Raw genomic sequence first — 12,400 nt, forward strand, 5'->3', positions numbered from 1 at the left:
TATGTTTGCCTTTATAGGACGGGGTATAGAGTATAAAAGCTGGAGTCTGATGATGCAGCTGTATAGAACGCTGGTTAGGCCACATTTGGAGTACTGCATCCAGTTCTGGTCGCCGCACTACCAGAAGGACGTGGAGGCGTTAGAGTGCAGAGAAGGTTTACCAGGATGTTGCCTGGTATGGAGGGCCTTAGCTATGAGAAGAGATTGGGTAAACTGGGGTTGTTCTCCCTGGAAAGACGGAGAATGAGGGGAGATCTAATAGAGGTGTACAAGATTATGAAGGGGATAGATAGGGTGAACGGTGGGAAGCTTTTTCCCAGATCAGAAGTGACGTTCACGAGGGGTCACGGGCTCAAGGTGAGAGGGGCGAAGTATAACTCGGATATCAGAGGGATGTTTTTTACACAGAGGGTGGTGGGGGCCTGGAATGCGCTGCCAAGTAGGGTGGTCGAGGCAGGCACGCTGACATCATTTAAGACTTACCTGGATAGTCACATGAGCAGCCTGGGAATGGAGGGATACAAACGATTGGTCTAGTTGGACCAAGGAGCGGCACAGGCTTGGAGGCCCGGCCGAAGGGCCTGTTTCCTGTGCTGTACTGTTCTTTGTTATTGTTCTTTGAATGCTGGTGTAAAGAGATGGAATGTCAAAGCTGTGGGGGGAAAGAGGGATACTGAGCTTGCTGGCAGGAAGAAAAAGCAAAATATAAAGAAAAATAAGAAGCAAAAACAACCAAGGCAACATTTAAACAAAATAAAAAAGAAATGTCTGTGCTGTACAAAAGGGTTGAGAAAAGTGAAGCGACTCTGGTCAGAGGAGGAATTATCACTACATGCCTTCAAGTACTACACGCACATACTGGTTCACTCCATTGCTGGATGGACAGCCAGTAAGGATGGAAGTTGACACTGGGACAGCAGTCTTGCTGGTGCCAGAGACTTATCTACAGTAAGGAGGAACTCAAACACATTCCCTTAAGCCATCAAGGATAGTGCTGAAGACATACACTGGTGAAGTGGTTCCCCTCCAGGGCTGCATTGGAGTAGCTGTGCAGCTCAGTGAGCAGACAGCAGATTTGTCTCTACTCGTAGTGAAGGGATAAGTCACAACAAATAATGACAATCGTGACATACAAGTTCTGGTACTGAAGATTGTCTTTTGGTATCGCATCTGTTCCTGTTTTGTCTCAAGGGCAATGGATCCTGTGCAGAGAGTCCAGTGCTTCCTGGATGGTATCCTAGTCACTGGAAGAGATGAAGAGGAACCCCTTCAAAATTTGGATACCAGTCTCCTGAGATTGGAAAATTATGGTTTGAAAGTCCGTAAGGACAAGTGAGTTTTTCCAATCCTCCATGAGTATTTGGGATATATGATTGACGCCACTGGCCTTCACAAATCTCCCTTCTAAGGTTAAGGCTACTGCAGAAGCTCCCACACCTCAGAATATTAACCAGTTACATTCCTTCCTGGGATTGTTGAACTATTATGGAAGATTTGTCTCAAGCTTGGTAGCAGTTCTGAAACATTACATGGACCTCACAGATCCTGGAACTCCTTTCGCAGCAGCACCCTGGGTGTACCTGCATCAGATAGACTGCAATAGTCCACAAAAGTGGCTCACCATCACCTCCCAGGGTAGTTTGGAATGGGTAAGAAATTCTGGTCCAAACAGTGATGCCCAGATCTCATAAAAATAACGTAAAAAAGCTTTAGTGTCTAGTCCGCTCAGCTGTTTGTTGCCATAATATAGAGTGAATTATAATGGTTGATGGTGGGCATCTATGCTATTGGGAATTTCAGCTGGACGCTGATATGGACCATTCACTTCTAGCTGAAGATGCTTTAGCACTGTTGGCATCCTCTCCTCCATTCCTCTTTGAACCAGGAGTTAGTCCTTCATTAGAATGAAGGATACACTGATCCATGAAGTGACAGACTGTGGTTGAATTCAATTCTGCTGTTAATTTTCTCAAAGCACTCTTGAGTTTTGAGCTGCTAGATCTGTTCGGAATCTCCAATTTAACACAGTGGTGGTACCACAAAGCATGATTGGTATTCTTGCTGTGAGGATTCGGTCAGCACAGTCAGCGGTGATGCTACCGAGCCACTTTGGAAATGAGCGTTCCAGTCCCCCATCCATGCTATGTTTTGTTCCCTTTCCATCCTCCGTATTCCTTTTGAAGTGGTGTTCAAAATGAAGAAGTACTGATCCATCAGATAAGAGTGGGCAGTAGGTGCTTATCAGGTGGTTTCTATCTCTGGGTTTGACCCGATGCCATGAAACCTCATGGGGTACGGAGGTGAGGGCTCCCAGGGCCATTCCTTCTCCACTGAATATCATAACCTCTGGTTTCTCTGTCTTGCTGTTTTAAATGGGTACCCAAGGATGGCGATTGAGAGGTCTGGGACACGAGTTGTTCTTGAGAGTATGATTGTCATGGTGTAGCACACATAATCTGCACATGCCCACAGATGTTAGGGAGGAAAAGTTTGCAGCATCAGCTGTATTGGATGTCCTTTTCTATCTGATGCCTAGGTTGCTCAGTGTTCCTTTATTCTTGTTGACTTTTCTGTACTTGTTTAATGCAAGCTTGCTAGCTCACTTCGGAAGGCAGTTAAGAGTCAGCCACACAGCTGAGTATGGAGTTACATATAGGCTAGACTGCATTAGGATGGCAGATTGAGTAAAAAGCACTAGTGAACCATGTGTATTTTTGTGACAAACTGCTAGTTTCATTCTAGACTTTAAATTCCCTAGCTGACATGGTAGGATTTGAACTTGTGTTGCCAGCACATTAGTTCAGCCCAGTATTATTACACCCTGCTACCATTTCCTACAATTAATACAGGTTTTCTTGGACCCATGCTTAGGTAGTTATGCAGACTATTACAGCACTCAGTTATCGTTTATTATGTTGTGGCAATTATAACCATGTTTTAATAACAAGCTATGAATACTTTGACAAATATTGGTATACAGTAATGATGAAATTCACAGACAATTGAAAGCTTATTTAATTTTTCAACCTCCTAAGCATCAACGGTTAGGTTATTTCAATGGCAAGTTTACGAAAATTGCATCCAAGACGATGCCGTCCACTTGATTTGACACCTTCCACTCTGTCCACCGCTGACACATAGTGAGAGCAGTTTATGCCATTCACAAAATTCATTGCAGCAACTTGCCAAGGCTCTTTTTTTTTAGCAGCACCTGCCAACACTGGGGCTTCTACCCTGCTTGATTGGCACTCCTTCCACCATCAACACAATGACAGCAGTGTATGCCGTCCGCAAGTTGCAATGCAGTAACTCAGCAAGGCTCCTTTGACAGCACCTTCCAACCCTGTGACTTCTACCACCTAGAACAACATGGGCAGCAGATGCAGGGGAAAACCACCACTGGCAAGTACCCCTCAGGCAAGCCACAGACCATCCTGACTTGGGACTATATCACCGTTCCTTCACCATCACTGGGTCAAAATCCTGGAACTCCCCTCCCAACAGCGCTGTGGGTGGATCTGCACCAGTCAAAGAAGGTGACTCACCATCACCTCAAGGACAAGTATGGATGGGTAAGAAATACTTGTCTAGCCAGTGACGCCCCTGTCCCTTGAAAAAATATTTTAATGTATTATTCGTCAGTTGGTGTCCTGCAGTGACCTTTAATAGGCATTCAAATAATCCATTTTTCTAAAAGCCCTATTTGCTGATGACACGCTTGGAACAGTAACATGTATAATCCAGTTTGCCTTCTATGTTAAATGAATATCTAAAAAAGGATGCCATGACATGTTGCTCAAGTGATGCAGAGATCAAGTATCTAGTGTTTTGTGGTCATTACTTGGGACGATTGCGCTTCATCTTTCAAACAGCTTTATCTCTGATTTTTGTATAGATCATCACCACCTCTTTAAAATATCTCCAAATTCAAAAGTCAGCTTGTATTTGTAACATTCAATACAGAAACATTCCTGATGTTCAGAACACCATGTAAAAATTATGGGATGAACTAAAGTTTAATCATGTCCTATTGTAATTATCACCATGGAAATGCAATTAAAAAGGTTGACCAGACACAGTTCGCAATTCACTTTCACTTCTAGCTGATCTTGATAACAGCTGGTGATAGCTGTGAACTGGCATAGTCAAACTGCCCCCTCAGAACATGCATCCAGTACTTGCGTTGAATAAGACTGTTGCTTGTTTTCACCTACATCTGTCCCTGCTGAGTTTTTACAAGCGCTAGAACAATTGCATGTTAGTACACCAGCCACAATGACCAAAATTGTTTTGCTAGCTTTGAATCTTGTCAATCCTTTGACATATTTGTATCTTTTTCTTTTGGGGGTTGTTGGCGACAACACTGCATTGACTTCATTTTAAAATGTCACAAGTTGGGGTTCATTGTGGATGAGAAAGTGTAATTTCATTTTGGAGAATATTGCTTTGATGCATGATATGTAACATGTTATCTCATATATATATTGTGTGTGTGTGTGTGTATATATATATATATGATATAACTGTCAAAGGATAAGACCATTCTAAAGTCCTTTACTCCAACATTGATATCAGGTCAATTTTAACTATATCATTAAAATCTTCCAGTATTTGACAAAACGCTCACTCATGGTTCACAATTTGATGCTCTCCCATTTACCTCCGTCTAAACTATTCATGAGAATCCCAAAGAGTTACAACACTTTGGGCAAATACATTTCTCCTTATCGTGGACCTAAATTCTTATTCTGAGACGGATTCCTAGCTCTAGACTCTCCAGCTAAGAGAAACATCTTCTCAACATTTACTTAAGTCCTCTAAATCTTTTATGTTTCAATAAGATCACCTCTCTTCCAAATACTACATAGATCTATTCCATTCTGTCTCATATCCTGAATGGACAGTTCTCTAATCTCAAGAATGAATCAAGTGAGCATTTGTTGCACCCCCTCTAAGACAAGTGTATCCTTCCATAAATGTTAGTTGATTCTCTGCTACTCTTGCTATTTATAGGTTTATTGGTTCAGGAACAGAAAATATATTGCTAAATATTTTTGGAAAAGTAACAGAACAAGCCTGTTCACTTGGAGAACAACATCTTTCAAACTGCAAAATTGAATCTTCCGAAAAAAAACAGAAGATGGATTCTGTACTGCATCATGATGTGAATGTTTCTCAGCTGGACAATGGTTCAAAAATAAGGGAAAAGTCTTCATTACACATTCAGAACAGATTATCCCTCTCTAGTCAAGATAGAGGTGTTATTGTTGAAAAAATATTTGAAGATGACACAACAAGTATGTATTTTGAAAGTTTACTGGTGTCTTCAATGTTCAAATATACATTTTAAATATATCGGCCACATTCAAAATGTAGGGCACATTATCCTGATATCATGGGTTCCTGTAGTCATAAGAATATTGGGCAGTTCTTGCTGAATTTAGTCAAGTTAAACTATGCTAAATATTTTCATTGGGGTAATTATTGATTGTTTAATATTGGACAAAAATCAAAACCCATATAATTGAATTAAAACCAATATCCAACTTCCCAATTTGCAATAGTTCCAGCATTGGAGTGGAATTTACTTAATCAAAAAAAAGTAAAGTTTATTTATTAGTCACAAGTAAGGCTTGCATTAACACTGCAATGAAGTTACTGTGAAATTCCCCTGGTCACCAGAGTCCAGCGCCTTTTCAGATCAATGCACCTAACCAGCATGTCTTTCAGAGTGTGGGAGGAAACCCACGCAGACACGGAGAATGTGCAAACTCCACAGAAATAGTGACCCAAGCCGGGAATTGAACCTGGGTCCCTGGCGCTGTGAAGCAGCAGTACTAACTACTGTGCTACCATGCCGCCCCCACATTGTCAGCCAACTAGCCAAACTTAAGGACAATAAGAGTCCAGTTTCAAAAAGATTGCAACTGTACATTTTCAAAGAAACCAAGATAGAGACACAAGAATTAATACAAACATTTGGTCAGAGGAATAGTACCAGAGGGCTGATCAGTGACAAATGTAATTCCTGTTTTCAAAATGCAAGAAAGCACTAACCCAGCAAATATAAACAATTAAGTTTAATGTAGGAAAGATACTAGGATAATGCAATGTTTTGCTATGCTGGAAATGCATATGTCTAGCAGATGGACTTCAACCCAGATAAATGCGTAGTGATCCATTTTGGCAGGTCAAATGGGATGAAGGAGTACAATATGAAGGGAAAGATTCTTAATACTGTAGAGGATCAGAAGGACCTTGGGGTCCGGGTCCATAGGACTCTAAAATTGGCCCCGCAGGTGGAGGAGGTGGTTAAGAAGGCGTATGGTGTGCTAGCCTTTATCAATCGAGGGATTGAGTTTAGGAGTCTGGGGATAATGATGCAGTTATAGAAGACCCTCGTCAGACCCCACTTGGAGTACTGTGCTCAGTTCTGGTCGCCTCATTACAGGAAGGATGTGGAAAAGATTGAAAGGGTGCAGAGGAGATTTACAAGGATGTTGCCTGGATTGAGTGGCATGCCTTATGAGGATAGGCTGAGGGAGCTCGGTCTTTTCTCCTTGGAGAGACGTAGGATGAGAGGAGACCTAATAGAGGTATATAAGATGTTGAGAGGCATAGATCGGATGGAATCTCGGAGGCTTTTTCCCAGGGTGGGAATGGCTGCTACGAGAGGACACAGGTTTAAGGTGCTGGGGGGTAGGTACAGGGGAAATGTTAGGGGGAAGTTTTTCTCTCACAGGGTGGTGGGCGAGTGGAATCGGCTGCCGTCAGTGGTGGTGGAGGCAAACTCAATAGGGTCTTTTAAGAGACTCCTGGATGAGTACATAGGACTTAATAGGATGGAGGGTTATAGGTAGGCCTAAAAGGTAGGGATATGTTCGGCACAACTTGTGGGGCCGAAGGGCCTGTTTTGTACTGTAGTTTTTCTATGTTCCTATTTTTGGAGGGTAAATACAAAAGTCAAAACTTCAGGTCAATCTTTTATCAGAACTGGAAAAATTAGTGATCCAACAGGTATCAAGCTACTACAGAGCAGGAGGGGTTGGAAGAAGAGAAAAAGTCTGGAGGCAGGCAAAATCAAACAAATGGGGAGATGGTAATGGGACAAGAAAATAAATGGATCTAGATGAAGTATAAATGGGAAAGTGGAATTGCCAATAAGTGCTCTCAAATAACAGAAATTGGGACAAAGGTTATGAATTGAACTCATTAGGTAGAATTGAATCTGATGGAGTTCTTGCCTGCTGGATGAAGAACCAGTGGGAGTCTGTGTCACCTCCATTTGGGAAGGCCTGATGAAATTAAATGCCTGTCATTTAAGACCCTTTTCTCTCTTTCCCCCTCCTCCCCCACATTCCACTGTTAAGCAAAATGGATCATCCTCTGTCATTTCTGGTACTTCCCATGTGATGCTGCCAAAAAGATACATCTCATCTCTTTTCACCCTTCTATCTCCTTCCTTTAGACGTTGTTGGTTAGGCCAACATTTAGTGTCCATCCCTAGTTGCCATTGTAGAAGCTGGTACTGAGCTGCCGCCTTGAACTTGCAGTCCATGTGATGGTAGATATACCCACAATGCTGTTAGCGATGAAGTTCCAGGATTTTGACCGTGAAGCAACGGCAATATATTTGCAAGTCTGAATATTGAGTGGGGCATGCACACACGTGTCGTTTAGCAGGCTGCTTTGTCCTGGATGGTGTTGTGGTGTTGGAACTGCAGTCATCCGGGCAGATGGATTTTTGCAGTTCTCCCCTAGGTGGTGGTTCAACATAGATTTTACCACAGAGTGCTGGTAGAATAGCCTTGAGACTGTCAACTGCCACTGGTTTCATGGTTGAGGTTCTTTAAAATCTGTCCAATATCAACGGATAGCATTGTCATCCTTAAGATGATGAACACCATCCTGTGACTGAAGGGGATTGTCAATTTGATCTGGGCCTATAGATAGCCCTGGTGGCTTCAGAAAAAGCATGCAGTCATGCTGGTCAGGATATTGTTGGGTCTTTTGCTTCCCACCACTTTTTTTAAAAAGTTTTTTTTTATTAGTGTCACAGGCTTCCATTAACACTGCAATGAAGTTAGTGAAAATCCCCTTGTCGCCACACTCCGGCACCTGTTCGGGTACACTGAGAACTTTTAGCGTGGCCAATGCACCTAACCAGTAGGTTTTTTGGACTGTGGGAAGAAAATGGAGCATCTGGAGGAAACCCACGCAGACATGGAGAATGTGCAAACTCCGCACAGATAGTGACCCAAGCTAGGAATTGAACCTGGACCCCTAGTGCTATGAGGTAGCAGTACTAACCACTGTGCCACCCCACTTGTTCTTTACCTTCTACATTTGTCTTTTGATGTCAGCCTTGACGTGGTGGAATGCCGTGTACTTGACTTGTGACCTTGGGTTGTTCAGCCTGCTCATTTTTGTTGCAGGAAGTTGCGTATATTTCAGCATTGTTTTCTTCAAAGCAGACGATGATGCTCAAACCCAATGATGTGGTCACAGGAGGCTGTACAGCTGACTTTATTTGATCCCATTGTTCTGAAATTTGGATGTGTGAAGATTTCCCAGCTGGGTTGCGAGCTGAACTTTGAATTCCTCTCTTCAGTCTGGCTGTTTTGGAGCCAAGACATTGATCATTTTCTTGTTAGACATTTAGGTCTTGAGATGGCTTGGTGCTAGGTAGATGTTCATCACTGGGTGAGTCAATGATCTGCCCAGCAGGCATCCGTCTCCTTCAAGGATCAAGCGATCCAGGTGTCATTTAGATATTTGACTTAAACAATCCAGGAGCTGCCAATGCTTCCATATGGTTTATGTTTGTCCTTCTGGCAGAAGAAGTTCTTTGTTACAACAAGGTCATGCTGAAAACATTTGGTCATTAGGAGGACACTATTTGCATTGGCTTTTCCTACTTGTTTTTCCCAGTGGTTCCTCTTCAGACATCGGAGTCACAGCCAACAGGTCCCCCAGAAGGTTGATTCTTTTGGGGGGGAGGCGGATAGCAATGAGAACTTCAAGGTCTGAATAGATTTTTCCATAACATTTCTTCTTCAGAGTCCAGGATCGAAGCATTAGCACTAATGACTGTGGCATATTGTTTGCAGCTGAGGTGCCATGAGCCTTTTTATACAATTAGGCAGTTCTAGCAAGGTAGCCAAGATCCTTTCTGGATGGCAGGGTTGGTGTCACCTTTTCCTTTACAGTAGAATGTCACCCCCTGCTTGTTCCTTCAGCTGCCCCTCCCAGTGAGGGTGGTGACGTCAGTATGGAATCTTGACAGATCATGTGTGTGATTGCAATTTTTTCTGGATGGCCCTCTTGAGATTGTCCAAATGTTCTAACATTTCAATATGCAGAATTTTAATGTTTGTTTTCTTTGACCACCAAGATGGATGCTCCTGCAGGGTGTGGCTCCCCAGTGAGAAGAAGATGAGACAACCTATTTTTAGGGCATAACTTCTATCCCCCTCCCCATTTGGAATGAGCAGAGGATATCCTGAAGAGGACTGTTCAGTCACAGATGCTGCTGCCCAATGTCCCAACATGACCTTCATTCATTTGTTGCCTGTGTGCAGATTCTTGACGCGGGACTCCCAGGTTCAAGCCCTGTCACCGTCACCAATTCTCCATCGCCACATGACTTGGCCAATGGACTCTGGCAGAAGCCTGCACCAGACTTTAACATGGGGACCTCAGGGTGCTGTCATTGACCAAACTACCTTGAACTCTCACTCGCCTGTTTTCTCACCCACCCTGTACTGGAGTAGTTGCCACTAGAAATGTGGTAACTAGAAATCAATTAGAATCATTTTGATTGTGAAATGAAGATGCATGGGATTTTTAAAATCGGCAGTTTCTATTTTGAATCTTTTGAAGTCCTTTGACTTTTATGCAATTCGTATTTAGAACTTTTAATTGCTTTTATTTTAACCAGTAATTTTTTTAAAAAATCTCTTCCAAAGAGGATTAAGCTTTTTCAATTTGGACTTTATGAAAGTGGACTTGTGCAAAATTATTTTCCTCAAATATGGAACCATCTGTTTAAATTACAAAGGAGGTATTTTCAGAATCGTTTTTCTTTTCAGGTACCATTGATCTAAAGCTAAGACCGGTTTCCAAGAGACAGAAGAAGAGTTTTCATAAGAAGAATGCTTCAGACACCAGCTTTAGCTTTTATGCAGGTAGGATTTTGTGTATTCTGTATCCTTGCCATTAGATGTTAAATAAGCTGCTGTTCAGTTTTATTTAATTAACTATTGTACTTCAGGTTTTCAGGGATTGGTTTCGGTCAGTCACGTGATAAATCCATGCCATTTCTACGTCCAGAAATCTTCAGAAAAAAAGAAAGCCATTCTCTTGGCTGCAGAGGCTGACAACTTCTCCCGTAGTATGGAGTTGCAAAAATTGCCTGCGGTTGTTCTGGAACTTGGTAACTATAGTATTGTTGTTTGTTATGACTTGAAACAAATTTGTAAGGTTTACTTTGAACATTTGTCAAATCCTGGTCTTGAAATCCTTTAATTCAATTTATAGCATGGAAGTTGCTGGTCGTGGGACTAAAGCCTACTTGGAGCTAGTCAATGTGCCAAGTGAATGTTCTTTAGGGCAACAAGGATCCACAGGCTTTCAAGATTTCTTTTGACCAGCCCTCTGCGTTGTCAGTAGGTGTTGATTCTTGTGGAAATACATCAGAATTCAGCTTCTGACTAGGGACTGATAAACATTTCTCTCTGATTAACAATTATTTGTAATCCTATCATGATACATATTAAAGCTGTTGAATTAGAGTTAATGAAGTCAAATTTTTAACCTGGTTAGGAAATTGGCTGAGCAGAAGGAGATAGAATAATACTCATGGAAACCAGGGATAAGGCTATTTTGAATCTTGTATTATGTAATGAGGTAGTAATATTTAGTAATCTTCCAATAAAGTATCCTATGGTGCCAAATGATTTGTATGTTAGAATTTCATTTTTGTCATTTAAATATCACTTTCAAACTTTAGAAGCCTGGATTTTCCCCGGTCTAGACATTTCCTGTCTCTGCAAACCCGACCCTGGGAGAAAATGCCCCAGAAGTTGGGACTTTTGTTTCAGGGAGGAAGAGTTCTCTGGGAGTTGGACCAGGCTACCTAGTGTGGAGGTGGGGCTCTGTGAAAGACTTGCCTCTATACTCTGGCATAGTCCGGCTTTTTGTTGTAAAGCAAGAAAACAAATATCCCTAATCCTTGATGGCCCTCATGCTGTGCACATCTCCCATGCCCTGTCCATTGTAACCAATGTCCCTCTACCCACCTTCATGGCCAACGGTGCAAACCCAGGCCCCCTACCCATCATTCACCCTTTTTGCCCTTCTACCTACCATACCAATTTGCCCACTATTCACAATGGGGAAACTGCAGGACCTATGCTGAGATAAAGTTCTAAGTGTCTATTGCAGATTTCATTTTAAAAAGACTCATTTGCTGCATTTACATTCTTTCGGTTACACCTATATGAAAACAACAATTGGAATTCATAGTCCCTCTATAGTCTTTCGCCACTTGGAGCTGTCAATCAAACTGAATCAAAGGCACCTTACTGTGGTAATGGAAGGTTGCAAAATCAGTAATGCAGTACCGATCCAATAATGGAAGCTCCCAGGCATATGTCAACAGACAGTGAAATAGCAAGTAATATTTTTTGATATATTATTGTCACATGTATTAACATACAGTGAAAAGTATCGTTTCTTGCACGCTATACAGACAAAGCCCACCGTTCATAGAGAAGGAAACTAGAGTGCAGAATATAGTGTTACAGACATTTCTAGGGTGTAGAGAAAGATCAACTTAATGCAAGGTAAGTCCATTCAAAAGTGACAGCAGCGAGGAAGAAGCTGTTCTTGAGTCGGTTGGTATGTGACCTCAGACTTTTGTATCTTTTTCCTGATGGAAGAAGGTGAAAGAGAGAATGGCTGGGATGTGTGGGGTCCTTAATTATGCTGGCTGCTTTGCCGAGGCAGTGGGAAGTGTATGTCAATGGATGGGAGGCTAGTTTACGTGATGGATTGGGCTACATTCACAACCTTTTGTAGTTCCTTGCGGTCTTGAGCCGAGCAGGAGCCATACCAAGCTGTGATACAACCAGAAAGAATGCTTGCTATGGTGCATCTGTAAACGTTGGTGAGAGTCGTAGCTCTCATGCCAAATTTCCTTGGTCTTCGGAGAAAGTAGAGGTGCTGGTGGGCTTAACTATAGCGTTGGCATGGGGGGACCAGGACAGGTGGTTGGTGATCTGGACACCTAAAAACTTGAAGCTCTCGACATTTCTACTTCGTCCCCTTTGATGTAGACGGGCATGTTCTCCTTTTCGCTTCCTGAAGTCAATGACAATCTCCTTCGTTTTGTTGACAT

Source organism: Mustelus asterias, chromosome 10, assembly GCF_964213995.1.
Source record: "Mustelus asterias chromosome 10, sMusAst1.hap1.1, whole genome shotgun sequence".
NCBI classification, from domain to species: domain Eukaryota; kingdom Metazoa; phylum Chordata; class Chondrichthyes; order Carcharhiniformes; family Triakidae; genus Mustelus; species Mustelus asterias.